General features: G+C 50.2%; 1 pseudogene; it reads left to right on the top strand.

The window, feature by feature from the left end:
- The first annotated feature begins 351 nt into the window (after positions 1–351).
- LOC134432884 (zinc finger protein 850-like) overlaps positions 352–22829 on the top strand; it is a 363249-nt pseudogene continuing 340771 nt past the window's right edge.

Below are 22829 nucleotides of genomic sequence, written 5' to 3'. Positions count from 1 at the left end.
GGTCGGCCCCCAGCTGCAGGACAACCCTGGTGCCAATGCCATCCTGCCAGTGATGCACTGGGGGGATCTCCTTCGCCTTCCCTCTGGCACGGAGGCAAATCCCATCCTCTCTTTCTCCTTCCTTCCCCAGGTAAGGAGCTGAGGATGGAGACCAGGGAGGAAAAATCTCCACATCAGAACCTTGTGAAAGAGGCCGTTTTGAGCAACTCTAGTGCAGAGGAATCCAACATGGAGGAAATGCCACAGAGATCCCACAGGAGGAGGGGCTCCAAAGCCAGCCCAGGATTCTCTGAGGAAGAAAGAACCACCCAGAGCCAGGAAGGGGGACAGAGCTTTAGGCAGAGCTCAGAGATGGTGGTTCATGAGCAGCTTCGTGTTAGGGAGAAGCCCCTCAAGTGCTTGCAGTGTGGGAAGAGCTTCAAACAGAGCAAGCACCTGGTCAGCCACCAGATGATCCACACCGGGGAATGGGCCTACGAGTGTGGGGAATGTGGGACGGGCTTCAGCTACAGATCCACCCTTGTGACCCACCAAGGCATCCACACTGGGGAGAGGCCCTATGGGTGTCCCCAGTGTCAGAAGAGGTTTCACACCAGCTCCAGGCTCCTCCAGCACCCACAGATTCACTCGGAGGAGAGGCCCTTCTGCTGTCCTGACTGTGGGAAGGGCTTCAACCACAGCTCCCACCTCATCAGGCACCAGCGCATCCACACTGGGGAGAGGCCCTACCAGTGCGCCACATGTGGGAAGAGGTTTCACACCAGCTCCCATCTCCTCCTGCATGAGCGGATTCACACTGATGAGAGGCCATTTTGCTGTCCTGACTGTGGGAAGGGCTTCAAGCACAACTTCACCCTCATCAGGCACCGGCACATCCACACAGGGGAGAGGCCCTTTGAGTGTCCCCAGTGTGGGAAGAGCTTCACCCAGAGCTCTCACTTGACAAGACACCAACAGAGCCACCAGTAAGGGAGGCCCTGCAAATGCCCCAGCTGCAGGAACAGCTTCATGCACTGCTCTATCTTCATCACCCATAGGAGAACCCACATTGAGAAGAGCCCTTGTGATCCATTTTCCCTGTGATCCATGCTGGGAAGACACCTGCCTGTCGTCCTGCCCCTGCCCTTGATATGATGTGGGATTGAAGAACATGAGGGTCTGGCCATGGCCCTGTCATTACATTCACTCCCACCTCAGGTTATTGCCAGGGGCAGGAAAGGAACTCTCTATGTCTCTTTCCCTGAGGAGAGGAGTGCCCTTTCCAGGCAGGGGGAAATTGTGGCCAGGGAGACCCAATAAGTTGTGTTTTAGTTTTCCCTGTAAAGTTTTATTTATCCCTTCTGTTATCAATATTGTTTCTGTTCTGTATGTTTCTTATCTCGTTGGTGTTCCCAATAAATTGTTCTTATCCCAGCCTGGGATCTTTGCCTTTTGTTCTTTCCACAAGAGGTGGGAGGGCAGCGAGGGCAGTGTGGTTTTAGCGGGAGCAGGAAATTGGGGAATGCCATTCCTGAACCCCGGCCCGTGGAAACCGAGCATCCCAGCTGGTCCCAGCCCTGGTGGCCATGGCAACAGCCTTGGGAGCGGGTCCCTGGCTGGGGCTGCGGGAACCTCTTCCCTCTGGTGCCCAGGGACAGGAGTGGAGGGAATGGCTGCAGCTGAGTCGGGGCAGGCTCAGGTTGGATGTCAGGAAAAGGTTTTTGCCCAGAGGCTGCTGGGGCCCTGCCCAGGCTCCCCAGGGAAGGGTCTCAGCTCCAGGGCTCTCTGAGCTCCAGCAGTGTTTGGACAGTGCTGCCAGGCCCAGGCTGGCATTGTTGGGGTGTCCTGTGCAGGGCCAGCAGTTGGACTGGGGGATCCTGATGGGTCCCTCCCAGCTCAGCCAATTCTGTGATTCTGGGATCCCATGAGCCTGGGGATGGGGCTGCCAATGGTTTCCATGGCAACGGGCTCTGGCTGCAGGCCTGAGCTGGAGTCCATGGCAACCACTCCAGGCATGGGGTCTCCATGGAGCTGCCAAGGGACTGAGCATAGCAACAGGGGGCTGGTGATGGTTGCCCTGGAAACAGACCATAGCAACAGGGTCCTGGTGATGGTTGCCTTCCACGGATCAGATTTATCACAGACCCTCAGAGGGATTCCATGGGGACTTTCCAAGAGTCTCCAGGCTGTTCCAGAGCTGGAATGTCACAGGCACAGACAGGGGCTCCATGGAGACCTCCCAGGGCTTTCTGGGGATGGTAATGAGCTCTTTGGTCAGAGGCAGTCATGCCATTGCATTGTGAGATCCCAGGGCACCTTGTGCTGCAAAGGCACCAATCTGTCACAGGCACTCACGGGGGCTCCACAGTGACATCCCAGGAGTCCCCAGGCTGCCAAAGAGCCGGGATGTCCCAGACACTCACAGGGGTTCCTGTCATGGGCACAGTGGGAGCTTCAGGCAAAAGCTTTATTTCTTTATTGGAAAAACTCCTGCTAAATCATGACGTGGAGAAATGACACTGAACAGCCACCATGGATCCTCCAACCCCTGCAGGGCCCCCAGACTTCTACAATTCCTTCAATGAGAGGAGACTGTAAGTGACTGGATCCAATCCCAGCCCCAGACTTTGTCAAAGGTGTAAAGGACTGGAGAGGTGGAATTGAACCTTTAACCCAATTTGTCCCACAGAATTAATGATGGGATACCCGATAGATTCATATAAATATTCCTCTAATTGATTCTAATCATGATTAGAAGAAAGAACTTAACCACATTCATTTACTCCACAGTTCAGGAGCTATAACTAATATTAGAATAAAGTGCTCTAGGAAGCAGTTTTGAAGTCAACAGGGCCCTGCTGGAGTTGTTGGAGCCCATTGCAAGCAGAGCCTCCTGCTCCAGCAGGAACTGCCTTTCCTGTGCCATGAGCAGGGCAGATCCCGCTGCAGGAAAAGCCCCAGACCAGCCCCAGCACAGGGAAGGGCTCGGGCACAAGGGCAGAGCGCCATGCTGGGAGCTGTGCCAGGGAGAGCCTGAGGCACCAAAGGCACCTTGGCAGCAGCAGCTGCTTGCAGGCCATGGCCAGAAGCCTCCCTTGGCAGCCCGGCCTGGTGGCCACCACTGCAGAGCTGCTGCCTCAGGGCTCATTCCTGGCTGGGCTCTGAAAAGCCACTTCTGCTCCAGGAGCCTGACTGGGAAGCCATTGGCCCCAGCACCTTGGGGAAGAGATATTAATGACAAAATTCTTAATGGCAGCAGAGCCAAGGCAGGGGCAGAGGAAAGGGGAGAGCCAGGCCCAGGGGACAGGGCTGCCATGGTGATGGCTGTGAGGCCACTGCCCCTGCAGCAGCCTGGCTGCCCTCAGCAGACATTCTTGCCAGAAGCGCTGTGAGGGCACCCAGCACATCAGAGAACACAGAGAACGGGAATTCTGTCCTTAGGGATGAGAGGGTTTCAGTGGGTCAGGTTGCAAAAAAGTCCCGCTCTTGGACAATTCCTGGGATGGGGAATCCACTTCTCTGGGAAATCAGCTGCAGTTTCGACCCACCCTCATACTTGTAAAATATTTCCTCCTTCTAAGATATATAAATCCACCCTGATTCAGTTTAAAGATATTGCCCCTTGTTCTGTCATTGCAAGATTGTGGAGAAAATAACTTTGATCACTATTTTTCCGTTTTCACAGACCTTGGAGAAGACACAAAAATCTCCCAGGATGGGGTTTGGAGGCCTCATGACAAAAGCAGCTGGAAGAGGCTGAGGGCTCTGGACTCAGTGGTGTGCAGACTGAGGGTAGAATAGGAGCAGCCTGAGAGGGATGGAAGGGTGGTTTCAGAGAGGCTGGAGCTTTTTTTTCATAGTGGGAATGATCTTGAAGAAGCCATAATAGCACCAAGGGCAGCTTGGGAGGCCCAGACTGGACATCAGGAGAAAGTAATTCCACTGCCCGGGCAGGGCTGTGGTGCAGCACTTCCCCAGCAGGAGCCTGGAGCAGGCCAAGGCTTTGTGTGGGCAGGCAGAGGCAGGCAGGAGGCAGAGGTGTCAGCAAAGGAAGGGCCCAGCCAGGTGGGGCAGCCGGGAGATGCCGACAGCCTGCAGGGACAGAGGTGCAGCTTTGCTCAGCATCAGAGACACCTTTCCCTTGCTTGTCCCCATCTGTCATCACTGCCTCCAGTGTTCTGCTCTAACTGGAACCTGGGGACACTTTCTCAGTCCTGTCCCTCAGATGAATCTATTTATATTATGAGAAATTTCAGTGTTTCAATCACTTTTGGAATTCCTCAGAAATTTTTGAGCACACTCTGAGGGACTGAGTCTGATGCAAAGAGCACCACAGCCCCAGAGGGTGATTAAAGTCCCTGAGCTGTGTCTGTGCTGCTGAGCTGGGCCGGGCTCCTGGCCCAGAGGCAGCTCCTGGCAAGGGCAGCGCTGCAGAGAGACAGCTCTGGCCAGGAGCAGCTCCTGTGCACAGCCCAGCAGGGCTGGGGCACTGCCAGGGCACCTCAGGGACACCAGCAGGGCACAGACAGAGCTCACAGGGGCTCAGCACTGGCAGGGGCTGTGGGATGGCCCAGAGCGGGCTGTGTCACAGCAGCACCTCTGTGGCTGTGTCATAGAGGCACAGAGCAGCTGGGATGTCAGCCAGGGGCTGTGTGACAGCACTGAGTGGGCTGTGTGAGGTCACAGATTGGGCTATGACATCACAGACTTCTTTGTGTGAGGTCATTGAGCAGCTACAGCATCATAGAGGGGATTCTGTGACACCACAGAGAAGGCTTTGACATCATGGCATGGCTGGATGACATCCTAGAGAAGCCTGTAAGGTCAAAGTGTGTGCTGTGACATTACAGAATGCCAGTATGACATTACAGACAGGATTTTGTGACAACAGAGATCTGGCTGTGACACCACAGAACAGACAATGACATCACTTGGTGACTTTTTGACATCACAGAGTCTTCTGTGACATCACATCACAGCTGTATGACATCACAGAGTGATACCGCAGAGCTGGCTCTGACACATCACAAGGGTGTGATGTGATATCCCAGAGTGGGCTGCGACATCACAGGAGGCTGTGTGATATCCGAGGGGCTGTGTGACATCACAGGGACACTGTGACATCACAGGGGCTGTGTGAGGTCCCTGGGGAGGTCACTCTGCCTCGCCCCCCTCACAGCTCCCCACAGAGCAGTCCAACCCTGCTCGTGCTCAGCGGGGTCCCCTGTCCCCCCAGGTCCCCCCGGCCCCCAGCCCCGCAGCCTCCCCCAGAGGATGTTCCACGAGATCGACCCCAGAGCCTGACACAGGGACGGGGACCAGGGCCCTGGGGGTGGCACAGGGGGACAGGGACTCCCCGACAGCATCCCCGTGTCCCCCAGGGCCAGGGCCTGGGCCATGGCTCCTTCACCCTGGTACGAACGAGGGCTTGAGAGCGCTGAAAAAATCCCCAGCAAGGGAGCAGCAAAAACCGGATTTAATATTAAGGGACAGCAGCACAAAGTTCCTTGGCAAGAGTCAGTCTGCTCCTGACTGAACACTTCAGGCACACGAAGGAAACAAAGCAACAACAAAACCAAACAAAATCCAGTCAATCAAACCAGAAATCAGGCATGAACTCTTCCTGGGTATGTGTGAGACACAAGGACAGTGAGGGCAAAGATAAAAGGAATTTGGCCCAAAAGCTTAACAGAGGTCAAACTTAACAGGACTTTACTTATACCTTAACTTTAACTGGTACCTTCAACTCCCCAATTTAGCAAAAGAACAGCACTTAACACTATTTAATCTGACTTAAATCTTATGAGTTAGAAATTTAACAGAGGAATTACACTTAACAATCCTTAACTTAGCTAATAAATTAAATGTAACAACTTAAAAAAAGGGCAACTCTTGGCAGCATTTAACTTCGTTTAGACCTCGTGACTTATATTACTTACTGATATCTGGATATCTGACTGACTCAGCTATCCAAGGCACTCCAGCCCCTCAGAGAGCAGCATTTCTGCCACATTTCCCCAGCACAAGCACTCCTGTGTGCACACAGATGTCGAAGGAAGAAGACCAGGACACCAGCTGGTTCATCACAGGTCCGTTTATTGAAGAAAGCATCAAACACTTATACAGCAAATAATAAGCTTATGAATATTCTGTAAGCCAAACAATCGATTGGTTAAACTATACCATGAACTCTTCCTCATTCCTTAGGGGTTACATCTCTCTTTTCTCATGTCTCTTTCACTATTTGTTATCCTACTACAGCTAGGCCCAAGGACACGCTATCTCACAGGTGCAGGACTTGGAACTAGCCACGGCTTTGTACTTTTCCAGTCTCTAGCAGGTAAATTCCCAACACACAGACACAGAGTCAGTGCAAGGCACCTGTGAGCAATGCCCCTGAGGGCAGGAAATGCTCACTGTGGATCCTTTGCCATCTCCCCAGCACTCGAAGGGTGTAGCCTGGAGGAGTGGGGGGATCGGCCCAGGCTCCGTCGTTGTTCAGGATGCCTGAGTGCAGCAAACGGGAGAGTTCCCAGCTGGGAGAGGCCCCACTCAGAGGGAGTCGCTGGCCCAGGAGAGCTCCAAGGGCTCCTTTTGGAGCGCTGTTTGCAGGGCCCCAAGAGAGGGGCTGCAGTCCCAGCAATGGCTCATCCTGACTGCACTTGGCATCAACAGCTTCCTTTGGCAGGGTGAGAACAGGGATGTTGTGCCACTGAGGGAACAGAAACAGTTCCCAGGGCTGCTGCTAAAGAAACCAGGAGCTGGCTGGGCAGCAGCAGTGCCTGGAGCTGACAGTGTTTGTGATGAGCTGCAGAGGAGCTGAGCCCAGGGGCTGTTGGCCAAGGCCGAGCCCCAAGGAGCATTTCTCAGCTGGCAGGGCTGCCTGAGAAGGGGAGGGGGGAATGCAGCAGTGCAGGGCCGATGGAACCAAGGGACCATTGTGACACTGTGGGGCCCTGTGACACCAAGGGACCATTGTGACTCCGTGGGGCCTCATGGAATCATGGAGAGCACTGCGACACTGCTGAGCCTCATGGAACAAAAGGGACAGTACTGACACTGTGTGGCTCCATGGAATGTAGGGATCATTGTGACACAGAGAGGCCCCATCAAACCAAGGGGCCATTGTGACACTGCAAGACCCCATGGAGCCAAAGGTCCCTTGTGACATTGCAAGACCTCATAGAACTTAATGGAGAGACTACTTGGGCACTGCAGAGCCTCATGGAACCAAGGTCCCTTTTGACACTGAGGGAATTCATAGAATCATTGGGACACTGTGAGGCTCTATGGAATAAGGAAAGCATTGTGACACTCTGAAGCCTCATGGAACCAGTGAGACCATTGTGACCCTGGGGATCCTCACTGAACCAAGAAGACCATTGTGATACTGTGGGGCCTTGTGAAAACAAGAGGCCTTTGTGACACTTCAGGGCTGCATGGAACCAAAGGTCCAGGGTGATATTGCAAGGCCTCATGACCTCAGTGGTTCATTGTGACACTGGGCAACCAAAGGAGACCATTGTGACACTGCAGGCTGCATAGAACCGAGGGGCCATGGTGACATTGTGGAACTCCATTGAACTAAGAGTTCATTGTAACACTGCAGGCTTCATGGAACCAAAGCTCCAGGGTGACACACAGGGGCCTCCTGTTATCAATGGTCCATTGTGACACTGTGGAGCCAAAGGGAGACCATTGTGACACCACAAACCCCCAGGATCCAAAGGTCAATTGTACATTGCAGGCTGCTTGGTACAGAGGAATCGTGTGTCATTGTGGGGCCTGGGGAACTGTCGGGATCATTAGCTTAGCAGAGTGACCCCGAGAAAAGTTCGAAAGTCTCTTTTCCCAGCCCGGTGCTTGAAGAAGGAGTCAGGGCTCTTCATTTCTCGGTCTCAAGGTTGTTGATTTTATCTTATCTATTAAAAATTTTCTAGTGCGCTGCCGAGGTCAGCTCACAAAGACAGTACGAGGCATTCTGCCTGCCCACAGGGCGGTGTTATGTCTTTATAGAAAAACTATGGATACAATGTTTACAATTTCCAAAACGTATCACCTATGTTAGACCTTTAGCTTCTACTCTAAACCAATCTGTAAGTGCCAACAACACAGCAGAAGATGGAGGCCAAGGAGAAGGAGAAAGGCTGGACACACTTAGTTCACTCCATCTTGCCCCCATACCAAAAACGCAAAAATCTACTTTTCCACCCTGTGAAAACTTCACTAATGTTCTATTGAAACTGTTGTGGCTTGCTGATCTTCATACAAGGTTGGTAATTTGCTCCACGGGTCATAATCAAAACCACAGGGGCATTTTGGGCCCTGTGCCAGGGTCTCTGAGACCCCTGACAGGGGTCTTGGCTGCTCAGGACAGCCAGAGGGATGTCCTGGGTCCTGACAGGGAACCACAGAGACCATTGTGACACTGCAGGGACTCATGGAATCATTGGGACCATTGTGACACTGTGGGGCCTTATGGAACCAAGGCGCCATTGTGACACTATGGAGCACCATAAAGCCAAGGGAACACAGAACAGGTCTGGCTGGTTTTGCCTCCCATGGACTGCCTGACTGGTCCAACTGATCTTGGCATGTTGAAGGTCGCTTCTCATCTGCTGCTGAAATACTGGGGCTCTGTGCTTTCCTTCTGATGGAAAAGAACTGTCCTTCTTCTCCAGGCACCCATGGCCTGAATTGAGATTTCACCTCCAAACTTCCTTTTATCCAGGGATTGTTCCCTGGAATATTGCCAGGATAAGTTTTTCTGGCAGTGGTTTTGCAAGGGTCACCTCTCATCTTTCCCCAAAACACTGGGGAAGGCTCCGTGTTTTCCTTTCTACGGGAAAGAATTGTGCTGCTTCTCCAGGTGTCCATGCATGACATTGGTGCTCCACCTCCACAACTCCCTAGATCCAAAGACTGCTTCCTGACAAAATCTGCCATTCCTGACAAGTCTGGCTGGCCTTGGCCTAGTGAGCCTTTCAGCTGCTTTCCAAACACTGGGTCTCTGTGCATTCCTTCCTATGGAACTGTCCTTCTGAGCCAGGTGCCCATGGCCAGAATTTGGGTTCCCTCTCTAACATTTCCTGTTGTGAAAGACTGGAGGAGATTGTTGGATCAAAACTTTTCATGTGTGGGGGATGACAAGGCAGGTCCAGCCCCTGCCCTGGAACCCCAATTCCCCCAGAGCCTCTATCCCAGCCCAGCAGTGTCTTCCAGTCCCTGGCACAGCACAGGCAATGCTCCACAGCCACCTCTGCAGCCCCAGCCCAGCTACTGAGGGACCAAATGAGCCCAAGACCCACCTGGGGGAAGGGCCCCGGAAGACCAAGGGGTATTGAAGACTGACCACAAGGCAAGCACACATCTTGACCCTGCCTCCTCTTGGAATTTCCATCTGAACACTGCTGGAATCCAGGAGTTGGTAGCTCTGTGTGTGCTTCTCTGTATCTTTTTTGTCTTTCTCTCTTTCCATGTCTTCATATGTTTCTTTGCTTCTGCAGATATTGAATAACATGAAATTGAACAGGCTTAGAGTTTGTGAAGTCAAATGGGCCAAGTCAAGGCTTTGAGATGTGTTTTTTGTTGATTGAATGTCTGTTGTAGTTTGACATGAGAAGAATTTTAAAAAGTAATACAAAAATTTTGTGTAACTGACAATCTGTTAAACCACAAAGACACTGAACACGCCTCTGTTAAACACAAATGTTAAAGATTAAATAAACCAGGAACCTCCTCTTTCTTTTCCAGTCAACAAAGAAGCAGCGGGCCCTGGCCCCAGCCCCCATCTCATCCAAACCAAACCAAACCCAAACAAACCAAACCAAACCAAACCAAACCAAACCAAACCAAACCAAACCAAACCAAACCAAACCAAACCAAACCAAACCAAACCAAACCAAACCAAACCAAACCAAACCAAATGAAGCAACCCTGCCATGGTCTGAGCCCCTTCCCCCCTCCCCAGACCGCCCCCCTCCATTGGCCCCATTCTAACCAAACCAAACCCCAACAACTCCCAAACAGGAAAACAAAAGAGGCTACAAAACCCCAACCAGAACAAAGTTGGCCACAGCAATTAAAATCTTACCATCAAGTCCCCTCCCCCAAGACAATTAAAACTAAAAACTCCTGCAACCTATGACCCATGCAAAATAACCCTACAACTAATATTAAACACAATAAAAAGCCCCAAAGCAGTCATAAAAGCAATCCTAATAAAACTCAACCACAACTTCCCTCCACAAGTTATCAGCGGGTTAGGTGTAAATCCTTTCAATCATTCAATCCTCCCTCAACTGAAAAAAAAATACAAACCAAAACAAAAAACCATAAAACCATAAAAGTCAGTAAAAAGTTAAATCCCTCCCCCAAAAAAGAAGAAAAAATACCTTTATCTTAAAACTAAAATTTTCTTATAAACTATAAAGAAAAAACTCTTTTTCTTAATAACACATGAAACTATAAAAAAATTCAAATAATCAAAATATTTCAAATTAATCAAAGAAAAACCTGCATGGTAAATAAATAAATGTTAAAATAACTGTAATTTTACAAAAAGTTTAAACAGGGGGGAGAAAAAGTAATCCAGTATCCCCAAGAGAAGATCTCTATTGTCAGAGATAAAAATAATTTTAAAAGAAAACAATAAAAACTTTTATCTTTAAACAGCTCATCTTTAAAACAATACCCCTTAAGTTGACATGACCCATCAACAAGCTGTAAAAAAGCTTGTAGCAATAAAAACAATACCACAATAACAAAGATCCCCACACAACTGTTATCCATGACAAAACTAAGAACAAAAAACAACCTATTTTTTCCTCTTGTAAAAAAATCTCCATAACCTTAACAAGAAAAACTTCTCCCCACAGTAAACTAAAAAAATTCATTCTAGAAATAGTGAACTGACTAGCAATTTCTAGTTTAGTTTCTTTACATTTTCAGTAAAATGAAAAATATGTAAAGAAAAAAAAAGTATTCTAAAAATTTATTTTAATTCTTATTACCTTTTATTTAATTTTACTTTTAATAAATTTTTATTTACACCCTTTTAAAATTTTAAGCCTACTATACCTTTCTTGTAATCCTATCTCACAACAAGATAAATACATAAATAATTAACCAGCACTAAAACCCAACATATTCATCAGTACATTAATTAGGAAATCTCAAGATTAGAAAGATCTATAATTAACAAACGAAAAGCACTACAGTGTCATAAAAAACATTTTGCCAATGTTTCTCTGATTTTCCAAAGTTGCCAGTAAATGCTGTTTTGTTGTTTTGAGATCCTGAGAATCTCCAGTTTGTACGACTCTAGGGAGTCCAGCTCACAGTACAGAAGCAATTCTAATTCTTTTCAAATGTCTCCTTGAGAGAATTGTTTGGCGTTTAGGGGTCAGGGCTTGTGTGTCCTGCTTGACACAGCCCAGGCAGGGCTTTCCCAGCCACATTCCACACTCCATTTCCCAGCTAGAGCCGCTGCTGCCTCTGAGTTGTGCTGCCCCAGCCCCAGGGACGCTCTCCTTGTCTGCCCATTCCCCCACGGTCTCTGGGCAGGGATGGCCTCAGTGGGGGCTGCTGACATCCTCAGCACCTTGGAGGCTGCTGCTGAATTTTCCTGCTCCAGAGGCTTGTTCAGCCTTCAGCTCTTCAGTGCAGGAATTCAGTGTCCCAGGGCACATTAACATCCAGAACACCTTAACAAGCCAAGCCTCTGGGGGTAATTTGATTTATTTTCAAATCTTTTGTGGCTAATTAGATGAATTCCAGTAGTGCATTCAAGTTGAATAGATTCTATTTAAAGAGACAGTGAGAAAAGATTTCCTGGGTCCGATTTAGGTTTCTTCTCCCTGTTAATTTATTGATATGTGCTATCTCCAGCTGACACTGAATCCAAGTACCTCCTCATGCAGTTTGAATAGATATGAAAATCAAGACCCTTCATGGCTGACAATCAATCAGACTCTGTCCCTACCCCCACCCCACCATTTACCCAATCCATGCCCTGGCACTCAGAGCAGCCTTGTGCAAATCTGAGCTCCCTCCAGCCCAGGCTGCACCTGCAGCTTTCAGCTCCTTGGCTCCAACTCCCACCTGCTTTCCTTGGAGAAGGAGCTGCCCAAGACACAGAGGTATGTTCATTTCTTGACAGCCAACAAAGCCAAGGGAAGGCACAGCTCCATCAAGGGCAAAAGCCATTCTTCTCCCTGTCTCTACCCTGCCCCTGATCCCCACAGCCTGTCCTGTTTCCATCATCCCTCCATTGCCAGGCACTTTCTGGGACAAGGCAGCTCTGCTCTGGCTACAGAGGGAGGTGGAAGTGCCACTACTGGAGTGGGAAGCACAGCTCATCAGGGTTTGTGTCCTTTGGGGGTCAGGAACTGCTGAGACTCAGAGGCACAGAAAGTTTCTCTTCATGGCCAACAGATTATAGTTGAACAGGATAAAATTTAATAACAATCACAGCTATGTGCAACCTCCCAGCAGTATCTGATGAGTCCACCATTCACAAGTGATTTCCATACTAAAATTATTTAGACAAACATGGTTCTATGATTGATGTAAACACAATCAAGTTCTTGGATCAGGATGCTCATCCTGGAGTGGGTGTAAAACAGCTCGAATGATTCCTGATTTGCAAAGCTGTCAGTGGTGGATGGAGAAGGGAGGTCAGGCTGATTTTGGTCTTGAGGAAATGCTGAAACCAGCCTGACTCATTTCATCTCCTCCTGTCCCAGGTGGGTGTCCTCTTTCCCCTTCCACCCATTGGCTTTTTTTTCCCACCAGCCCCCGGTGAAGAGCCTGGCTCTGTGTTCTCCATCCCCTCCTTGCTGGCACTGCCAGGCTGGCATGAGGAGCCCCTCAGCCTTCCCTGCTCTGGGCTGGACCAGCCCAGCTCCCTCAGCCTCTGCTCACAGCCCAAGGGCTCCAGCCCCACCTTGGAGGCCCTTCCCAGACCCTGCTCCAGCTGCCAGACATCTTTCCTGCCCTGGCCAACCCAATCCAGGCCACAGTGACTGGAGAACCCACGTCCTTGATGTCCTGGTCACACAGCCCTGGCCCCTTGTCCCCTGTCAGGCTCTGGGGTGGATCCTGTGGAACATCCTTTGGTGGAGGCTGTGGCTCCAGGTGGGCCAGGGGGATCCCGGGGGACAGGGACCCTGCTGGGCATGGACAGCATTGGACTTGTTGGGAGAAACTGTGAGGGGGAGCTGGGGTGGAGTGACCAACCCGGTGACTTGACACAGCCCTGCTGGGATGTCACACAGCTGGTCTGTGATGTCACAGCCTGCTCTGTGATGTCACAGCCCATTCTCCAATGTCACACAGCTGATCTCTGATGGTTGGTCACAGCTGGTCACAGCCAACTCTGTGATGTCATAGTCTGCTCTGTGATGTCAGACCTCTGCCCTTTGATGTCACAGATGGCTCTGTGATGTCACAGGGGCAGTATATGATGTCATAGCTGCTCAAACACCTCACATAACCCGCTCTGTGATGTCAAAGCCCACTCTGTGACCTCATGTTACCAGATGATAAATTGTCTCTACCAGGTGAGCTGACGCCTTGACCTTGTTCTCCAAAACCCCAGGCCTATGGAAGCCACACAATGCCCATTGTGTGAGAAAGGGAACTGGAACAGCAGCCTCAGTGTCCTGCCAGCTCAGCCAGGCCCTCTGGAACATTGGGGTCCACGACCACCAGGGACCACCAGAGAGACCCCAAGACAGAACAACACTTGGGTGAAGGGGAGGGGAAACAACAACCCCTGCAGTGCTACAGGCTGGGGACAGAGTTGCTGGAGAGCAGCCAGGCAGAAAGGGACCTGCAGGGACTGATGGACAGCAGGCTGGGCATGAGGCAGCAGTGTGCCCAGGTGGCCAAGCAGGCCAATGGCTCCTGGCCTGGATTAGGAATGGCATGGCCAGCAGGAGCAGGGCAGTGATTCTTCCCCTGTGCTGGGCACTGCTTGGGCAGCATCTCGAGTGCTGTGTCTAGTTCTGCGTCCCCTGGGGTGGGGAATTAGAAGAAATTTGTATCAGGAAGAGTAAAGAAAGCAAAGGTGAAGCAAAGGAAATGCTCAGGGCAGTTTGGGGGTGGCTGCCAGGCAGCCCTGGCTCTGAGCAACAGCGTCTGCAGTGGCACAGGAAACTCCCAGCTGATGGGAACAAACTTTCTGGCTGACTGCAGAGGCCCGGACAAAGCTGAGTGGTTTCCCTGGTGTCCCCAAGCCCTTGCTGGCCCCAGGGGCTGATGGCATTTGTGCTCCCTCAGGTTCATGTCCCCACACCAACAGCATGGGGGTTCTCCCCCTGCTCTGTGCAATGCAAACAGGGGCTGCTGAGCCAGTGCTGCCATGTCTGTCCCTGTATGGATGGGGCACCTGTGTGCGCTGGGGGAGAGGCCAGGGCTGCAGAGGGGGGATGTTGTTGGCAGCTCCATCAGGACGCTCTGGGACGCTGCCCTGGGCTGTGCAGCGCACTGGGGATGGATCAGCCCCTGCTCTGCTGCTCCTTCCCGTCTCCCCCAGGGCCCTTGCAGAGCCCCAGCCATGCTCTTTGCCCCCAGCCTGCCCACGGCCAGCCTGGGGCTGCTCACAGGGGTTTCTGTGCTGAGCATTAGCCTGGCTGTGTTCTTGAGAGAGCCTGGGCAAGGAGCCTGGAGCCCCCAGGCCCTGGGCTAAGGCGTCAGCGCTGCCCCAGCAGTGCCCATGGCCTGTCCCTGCTGCAGCCCGGCACTGCCACCCCCAGGGCTGTGCCCGGCCCCGAGAGCACTCAGGCCCTGTAGCAACACCAGGGCCACCAGGGCAGCGGGGCAGGGCCACGGCACCCACAGTGGCAACACCAAGTTCTGCTGCTGCTGGGCACAGCTGCTGAGCCAGCACTGATCTGCCCCCAGCTCTGCACACAGACATTGCTGCTGCAGCTCACAAGATGGCAACAAAAGGGCATCTCTGCAGAAAACTCTGCTCGCAGATCCTTTACTTCATTTAAAGGCACTGAGAGCACAGCCCCTCATTGACAGAGTCTGGGGTCACAGGGAGGGTGCAAAGAAACAAAAGGAGAAATGGCACAAAAAATGATGTTTATTTGTGGACAATACTTAAAAAGTAAAACAAAAAAAAATAACCCTCAAAATGATACCAAGAAGAACTATCAAAGATAAATTGTATTACAAATGGTTTGCAAAAATTTGTTAGCAGTTTAATGTTCCTGAAACCATCCAGTCATCAGTCTCCACACTGCAGCTTTGGGCTCCTGGTTCCTCAGGCTGTAGATGAGGGGGTTCAGGACTGGAGGCACCACCGAGTACAGAAATGACAGGGCCACATCCAGGGATGGCGACGAGATGGATGAGGACTTTAGGTTGGCAAATATGCCAGTGCTGATGAACAGGGAGACCACGGCAAGGTGAGGGAGGCAGGTGGAAAAGGCCTTGTGCCATCCCTGCTCAGAGGGGATCCTCAGCACAGCCCTGAAAATCTGCACATAGGAGAAAACAATGAACACAAAACAGCCAAATACCAAACAGGAACTTACAGCAATGAGCCCAAGTTCCCTGAGATAGGATTTGGAGCAGGAGAGCTTGAGGATATGTGTGATTTCACAGAAGAATTGGTGCAGGGCATTGCCATGGCACAGAGGCAGGGAAAATGTATTGGCTGTGTGCAGCAGAGCATTGAGAAAGGCACTGGCCCAGGCAGCTGCTGCCATGTGGGCACAAGCTCTGCTGCCCAGGAGGGTCCCGTAGTGCAGGGGTTTGCAGATGGACACGTAGCGGTCATAGCACATGATGGTCAGCAGATAAAACTCTGCTCCAATGAAGAACACAAAGAAAAAGAGCTGAGCAGCACATCCAGTGGAGGAGATGTCCCTGGTGTCCCAGAGGGAATTGTGCATGGCTTTGGGGACAGTGGTGCAGATGGAGCCCAGGTCGCTGAGGGCCAGGTTGAGCAGGAAGAAGAACATGGGCGTGTGCAGGTGGTGGCTGCAAGCTACGGCGCTGATGATGAGGCCGTTGCCCAGGAGGGCAGCCAGGGAGATGCCCAGCAAGAGGCAGAAGTGCAGGAGCTGCAGCTGCCGCGTGTCTGCCAATGCCAGCAGGAGGAAGTGTCTGATGGAGCTGCTGTTGGACATTTTCTGTGTCTTGGCATGGGAATCTGTAAAAAAAGGAACCATGGAATAGTTGGGTTTGGAGAGGACTTGAAATATCCCAGCACAGCGTGGGGGCACTTTCCCCCCACTGCCTGCCCAGGGCTCTGCTGCCTGGAGCTGTCCCTGCCAGCAGCTGCTTCCCTGTGCCCAAGGCTGGGCCCTGCCAGTGCTGCCAGAGCCCAGCCCAGCCCTTGCGGCTCATCCGTGCCCTGCAGACCCCTCCCAGCTCAGGCACTTCCTAGGGACAGCTCTGCTCTGCAGGCTCTGATGGCAACATCACAGCAACCCTAAGGAGTCTGGAAAAGTGACACTGATGCTGCCTCTAAGGGCTCCTGTGATTATTTCTGCATTGCCTGGTTTATTAAGATCTGAGTGAAAATATTTTGATTCTTCTCCGCATGAAATGAGAGATGAATACCTATGGGCAATTTCCTATAATGGCCACCCAGCGTAGTAGAATATAAAAGCAGGATTTTCCCTTTTATGCAGCCGTTAGCTTGCTGTGCTCCCTGTATAATCTCCTTGGAAATGTCATGCAGTTAAATGTCAGGCTGGGAGCAGTCCTGAACAATGCAGCAACCTCCACACACAAGGAGACACTTCCAAGCCTTACCAGCTGTCTCCTCCCACCCAGATCTTGTCCCCCAGTGCTGGGAGCCGGTCCAGGGCTGGCTGAGAGCTGTCCCTGGCTGGCAGCAGAGTCCCTGCCCCAGCACAGCGCCCTGGGCTGCAGGACCCTGCTCTGCAGGACAGCCCTGGGCACCCCTGGCTGCTCTGCACAAGAGACAATCAGAGAATGGACTCACAGGGTCTGTAGGCATTGGGATGTTCCAGCTTTAGGAGATGGCTCCAGGAGCTGCTGCTGCATTGTCCTGCAGCCAGAGGTTCCTGTGCCAAGGGCTGGCAGTGATTCTGCCCCAGGCACTTCTCAGCACCTTCCCAGCCCTGACTGATTGAAGATCTCTGTGCCTCTGTGCTGTGCCTGGGGTGGCTGCAGGCAGTGCCCCAGCCCTGCTGGGCTGGCAGAAGAACTGCTCATCAAGAGAAATGTGCTTTTGAAGCTCTTCTTGGTTACCAGGAGCTTCCTCTGTGCCAGGAACCCAGCCCAGCTCAGCAGCACAGACACAGCACCAGGACATTAATGAGCCTCTGGGGCTTTGTGCTCAGGCCCTAAACATCAGTCCCTGAGAGGGAGCTGAAGAAACCTCTCCAGAACTCCAAGGCAGAATCCAATTCCAAAGTTTCTTGGACTTTTAATGGGTCCCACTGAGGAGCACAGCTGAGAAAGTTTCTCCAGGCCCCAGGCAGAGCAGAGAACTGGAGGCAGTGATGACAGGTGGGGACAAAGAGAAGCCAAGTCTTGGTGCCCTGGGGCACAGCAGCAGGGTCTGTGCCAAAAAGGGCTGTGAGGAGACACCTTGTCCTGAGGCCCTGGGGCCTCCTGGCACAGCCCCAGCCAGGCTGGGCACTGTCAGCCCCTTGTACTGCCCTCAGCATCCCCCCCTAGCCCACATCCCCGTGGCCTCAAGGATGGCCTTGAAAGAGTCCCAAGGCTCCCTGGGGAGCCTTGCTCAGGAATGCCCCTGGGGGCTCCTTCATGCTCCAAGAGACTGCAGGTTTTTTAAAGAACTTTGGGTTTGGCTTTTGCCTTGGAGTCTCTGAGAGGTTTGTGCAATCATGGCCTCCAATTATCTGCAGTAATTATTCCCTGGAGAGGCTTTGTCAGTAACAACACTCAGTGGGGCTCATTAATACTACAGGGTACTTCAGTCATTTTAAGGTACTTGGTGTTTCCCTTTTGATACACACTGTGTGAGAGGTTTTACAATCATGGCCCCAATTATCTGGTTTATTGAGTCCCTGGGGACCTTTGTACTGACACTCAGTGGGGCTCATTAATGCTTTGATATACTCAGGGTTTTTAAGGTACTTTATGGATTTAGGTATACTTTTAGGTACTTTTAAGGAATTACCTTCCAAAATTGAGTGTCTGAGAGGGTTTTGTGCCATCCTGACCTCCAGTTCTCTCCTCCAAAGAGTCCATGAGGAGCCTGTTGGGAATCTTCCCTCTTTCTGTTTTACAACAAAGACAAAACTGAAAGAATTTTGTAAGACTTTCTAAAAGCATCTAAACAAACATGAGACAATTAACAATACAACAACAACTAGGAAAATTAAATGTCCTGTTTTAGATAGACATCATTCAACCCTTTTATCCCTTGGATTGGAAGAGTTTATTGAACCAGTCTTTGTTTTCCACTTGAAGCTTCTTGAACTCTTCATTCAGTACTTGAATGCTCTTGTGGATTGACTCGCTGTGGCTGGAGAGGTTCATGCAACACATGCCCTCAGAGTCTACACAGCCATGCCCATGTGCCCAGAGTTAAAACTCTATCACCGTTCTGCAAGGTAGCATGTTTGATGGTCTCTCTGTCTGAGAGCAGGCCACTCAGTGTGAGGGAGGTAGCATTGGTTTGCTTACTTAACAGGCACCCAGGATGGTCTGCTTGTCCTAAAGCTTTAGCTGCAGGCACCCAAGGTAGTCCAAATTGGGGGTGCTGCCATCCAATACCTGGATTAAAGCTTTCAAAGCCATCTCTTTGATATCATCCAATACTTCTCTGGGGATTCCTGCTACTTGTTCATCCGGTAGGCTGTGTTTTCTTTCTCCAGCTAGATGGTTGATTGTCAATTCCGCCCTTGCCTCATTATTAGCATACTCATTGCTATTAGCATAATAAACACTTCCATCCCTCTTCCCACAGGGTGTATTCTGTAAATGACAACAACATAATATATTTTAAATCATAGGTTTCAGAATTTTGAAGCACCCTCGGGGTTCACGTCGGTGACCTGAGCCATACGTGCTGCCGGAAGCCTGGAAAGCTGCAAGAGCGCTCACGAAAGAGGTATGAAAAGGCAAGCAGCATATAAGTTATCCGCCACGTATCTAGAATGGCGAGAGGTAAAGGGGATAGATTTGTTATTAGCCTACGGATACGCTGAAGAAACTTTCCTTAACCCACATGAACTCTCAGAATGGAGAAACTGGGGATATACTGTGGGAAGCAGTGTTAGAAGATGATAAGTCAGCAAAGAAACCGAGCAAGCCATGGCGGGTGATATACAATACACTTCAGCATGTCTCTGAGTGCACAGCAGCAGCTGTGGCTCAGGGCGGCTGCGAGGCTGTGCTGCTCCGAACTCGGCATGGGCGCTCCGCCATGGGGAGCAGCCGCGGCGAGCGGCCGCCTGAAATGCTGCGCTGTAGCGGGGGCAGCGGCGGCAGCCGCAGGGGGTTTCGCCCCCTCCGACACAAGCGCCGCGGGACCGGAGCGCTTCTTCCAGCGGGAGCGCTCTCCCTCCGCCCCGCAGCCGGCAAAAGCTTCAGTGTGACACCTAACAGCTTAATAAATGTGACTCTTGTCAACAAAAGAAAGATTTCTACTGCAATTAAGAAGCCAGTGATAATAAACAAAGGACACCGAGGACCATTATGGTCAAGACGTTTTTCACCTAAGTTAAAAGAACTTTTTGTTTTTCCTAGCAGAGACTGTGAAAGAGACTTTAAATATCAGAAGCCCAACTAACTCAGTCAGTAGAACATTAAACTCTGGAATTATATTTTGAAAAAATTTAAAAATGTTAAAAATGTGTTAAAGTGGTTGTAGAAGTAAGATGTAATGAGTGTGTTTTTTGTATTTTTTAAGCCTTGTTTAGATGTAATAAAAGTAAAAGCAAGCACTGAATTTAAAAGAATTTTTCCACAGGTATACCTTGAACAAACTTCTTATGTCTAAGTGCATTCAAGTATAAAAATGCTGCAGCAAATATGTGAAGAAACTTGTTTAATTTAGTATTTTAGAATCAGGCCTGTAAGTAAGTTATAGTAAATGCTATATTTTATTTCTATAGTAAGTATTATCCGTTGCTAAGTAGTTTAAGTTAAATTATCTATTAAGTGCCATTAAATGTTAAATACTGTTAAGGTTTAGTTTTGTTAAGTTTATCTCCTGTTAAGTTAAGGTGTTATTAATTTTAAATAAAGCTAGATTGTTTAAATTATATTAGGTTTAAGTTATGTAGAATTTAAAGTCAGTTAAGTTTTGTTAAAGTTTTGTTAGATTTAAGTGATTTTACATGTAAATTGTGTTGATTTAAAAATCTGTTAAGTTTAAGTAAAGATAAGTTTAAGTAATGTTAAGTTCTATAAGGTTTAAATATTTTAAGTTTAAGTATTTTAAGTCTAGGTACTATTCAGTTAAAGTGATGTTAGATAGATTTATCCTTTTACGATAGGCGTTTATTTTTATGACTTGTGTGTGAAGTTTTGTTGTGAACATCAGAGAAACTCTAGTTAAAAAAGGACAATCAGAAGCATTTGTGAGTAGAGCCATTCCTGTTTGAATTATATCTGCTGTCTGAGAATAGAAAGCAAACTGACCAGACAGTTGACATGGGTGAAACCTGCCCACATGTTACTCCTTTAGCTTATTTTTGTAGGTTGTATTAGCACACCTGAGTTTTGTTTGAGCCTTGTAGCACATAGAATCCTTTTTGTATCTGTTATATAGCATATCCTATAAAAAGTGACAGCCTTTTTGGTTTGTTTCCCTGGCTTAGATCCCTTGTAAGGGAGAAACCTTGCTAGCTGAGAATATTGTTTAGTTGTTAGAATTGCCTATTTTTGTGTTGCAAAGAGTGTGACACAGTTAGCCCATAGAATTTTGCTTTTCATAAAAAATAAAAACAGGGGAAGTGTTGGGAAATTTAGGAGGCTGGAGATTGGAAAAGTACAAAGCCGTGGCTAATTCCAAGTCCTGCACCTGTGAGATAGCGTGTCCTTGGGCCTAGCTGTAGCAGGATAACAAATAGTAAAAGAGACATGAGAAAAGAGAGAAGTAACACCTAAGGAATGCGGATGAGTTAATGGTATAGTTTAACCAATAGATTGCTTGGCTTACAGAATATTCATGAGCTTATTATTTGCTGTATAAGTGTTTGATGCTTTCTTCAATAAACTGGACCAGTGATGAACCACCTGGTGTCCTGGTCCCCTTCCTACCCCCAGAGAGAAGAAGATCCCTCCCCCAGAAGTTGGGTGGAGTTGAAGTAACATGAGGCCTAACCCAGGCTGTCTGTCCCTCTGGGTTCGCCACCAGCATGGGCCACAGGCTCAAGTAGCATTGCGCTGTCCCTCCCAGACCCACGACAGATGTCCCCACTGGATCCAGGGGCCACTCTGGGGGCCAGGCAGCAAGGGAGAGAACCATGATGTCAGCACCGCTGTTGAGAAGCCGGCGGAGGTGGATTTCCAATGGCGTCGCACCAGGAACAGACAGGGTACACAGCATCTTGGGACGGTCCTTGGTCAGGACAGCAGTCCAGCGAACTTGAGGCGGTCCAGTGTATCCAAAGCCACCAGCTACACGCAACCGGTCAGCTGTCCTGCAAACAGAAGACTTAAAAGGCACAAGTTGAGCAAGTTGCGTCCCTTTCGGGATCGTGACGGGAGGGGGTGGGTGTGGAGACCATGACACAAATCTGCCCTGTGAAATCTGCATCAATGAGCCCCAGGGGCACAATGATGCCCTGAAGGGTGGCACTAGATCTCCCCATCAGGAGAGCACTCATGCCCCCACCCAAGGGATCAAAGGAATCCAGGGGAACCTTGTGTATTTTACAAGATTCTAAGACAACTGTTGCTGTGGTGCAGACATCCACACCTTCTGATCCACGGGTGCTGGCTACAAGCCGGCAAAGGAGACCTCCATCGGCTGCAGGGTCTGGAGAGAAGCTTGTGTCTGGGCACGTCCCTGCTGCGCGCTCTGCTTCACATTTGCCGAGCCTGGTAAAGCCTGGCCATTAACATGAACAGTCCCCTTGCAGTATTGGACATGTGATTCGACCTACCACACCGACCACATAAGAACATGGGAAATCTGAACTTCTGTGCTTTCTTCCTCTGCTTCTTGCCAGCTGCGCAGTCCCCTGCTGTGGCCGCCCACCCTGCGGTGCTGCCCAGACTGGCTGCACAGCGGCAGCCACGTCAGCCAACTTCTGACCCAAGGGGATGATGTCCGCACAGGTCTCCGCCATCTGAGAGACAGTAGGAAAACCAGGCAGAGCCACTATGACCCTCCTACAAGCATCATTCCAATTACACTTCACATGGTTTTCAAACACAATCCTCTTTGCCACAGGATCAGGCACCTGCCCCTAATCAGATGCAGTCAGCCTTGCCGCAAATGCCATGAAAGGCTCATCATCCCCCTGGACAATGGTTGCAAACGGCTGCCTCGGAGCAGCCATTTCCAGGGTCTGAACAATCGCTGCCATGCCCAATGTGTGGCACTGATCAAGCACAAGGGGATCGAAGCCAACGTGCCCCTGAGCATTTTCATAAAGCCCTGTGCCCAGCAGCATGTCAGTGACATCCACACGCCTGGGGTTCTGCGGCGCCAGCGCAGCATTCTGCACCACTGCTTGGGCCGCCAAACGAGCCCACTTGGTCTCAAAAACATCAAACTGCACAAAGTCAAAAAGCGAATGTGCTACACGACAGAGGTCATGAGGTGTCAGCACATCCATAACAAACTTCCGGAGAGTCTGCATAACCTCAGCAGACTCCAAACCATGCTGAGCAACCACATCATGGACTTCCCTCTCCAGCTTATACACAAGCGG

Source organism: Melospiza melodia (assembly GCF_035770615.1).
Source record: "Melospiza melodia melodia isolate bMelMel2 chromosome 7 unlocalized genomic scaffold, bMelMel2.pri SUPER_7_unloc_1, whole genome shotgun sequence".
In the NCBI taxonomy this organism is placed as follows: Eukaryota; Metazoa; Chordata; class Aves; order Passeriformes; family Passerellidae; genus Melospiza; species Melospiza melodia.
This window is presented reverse-complemented; position numbering and strand designations above follow the sequence as displayed.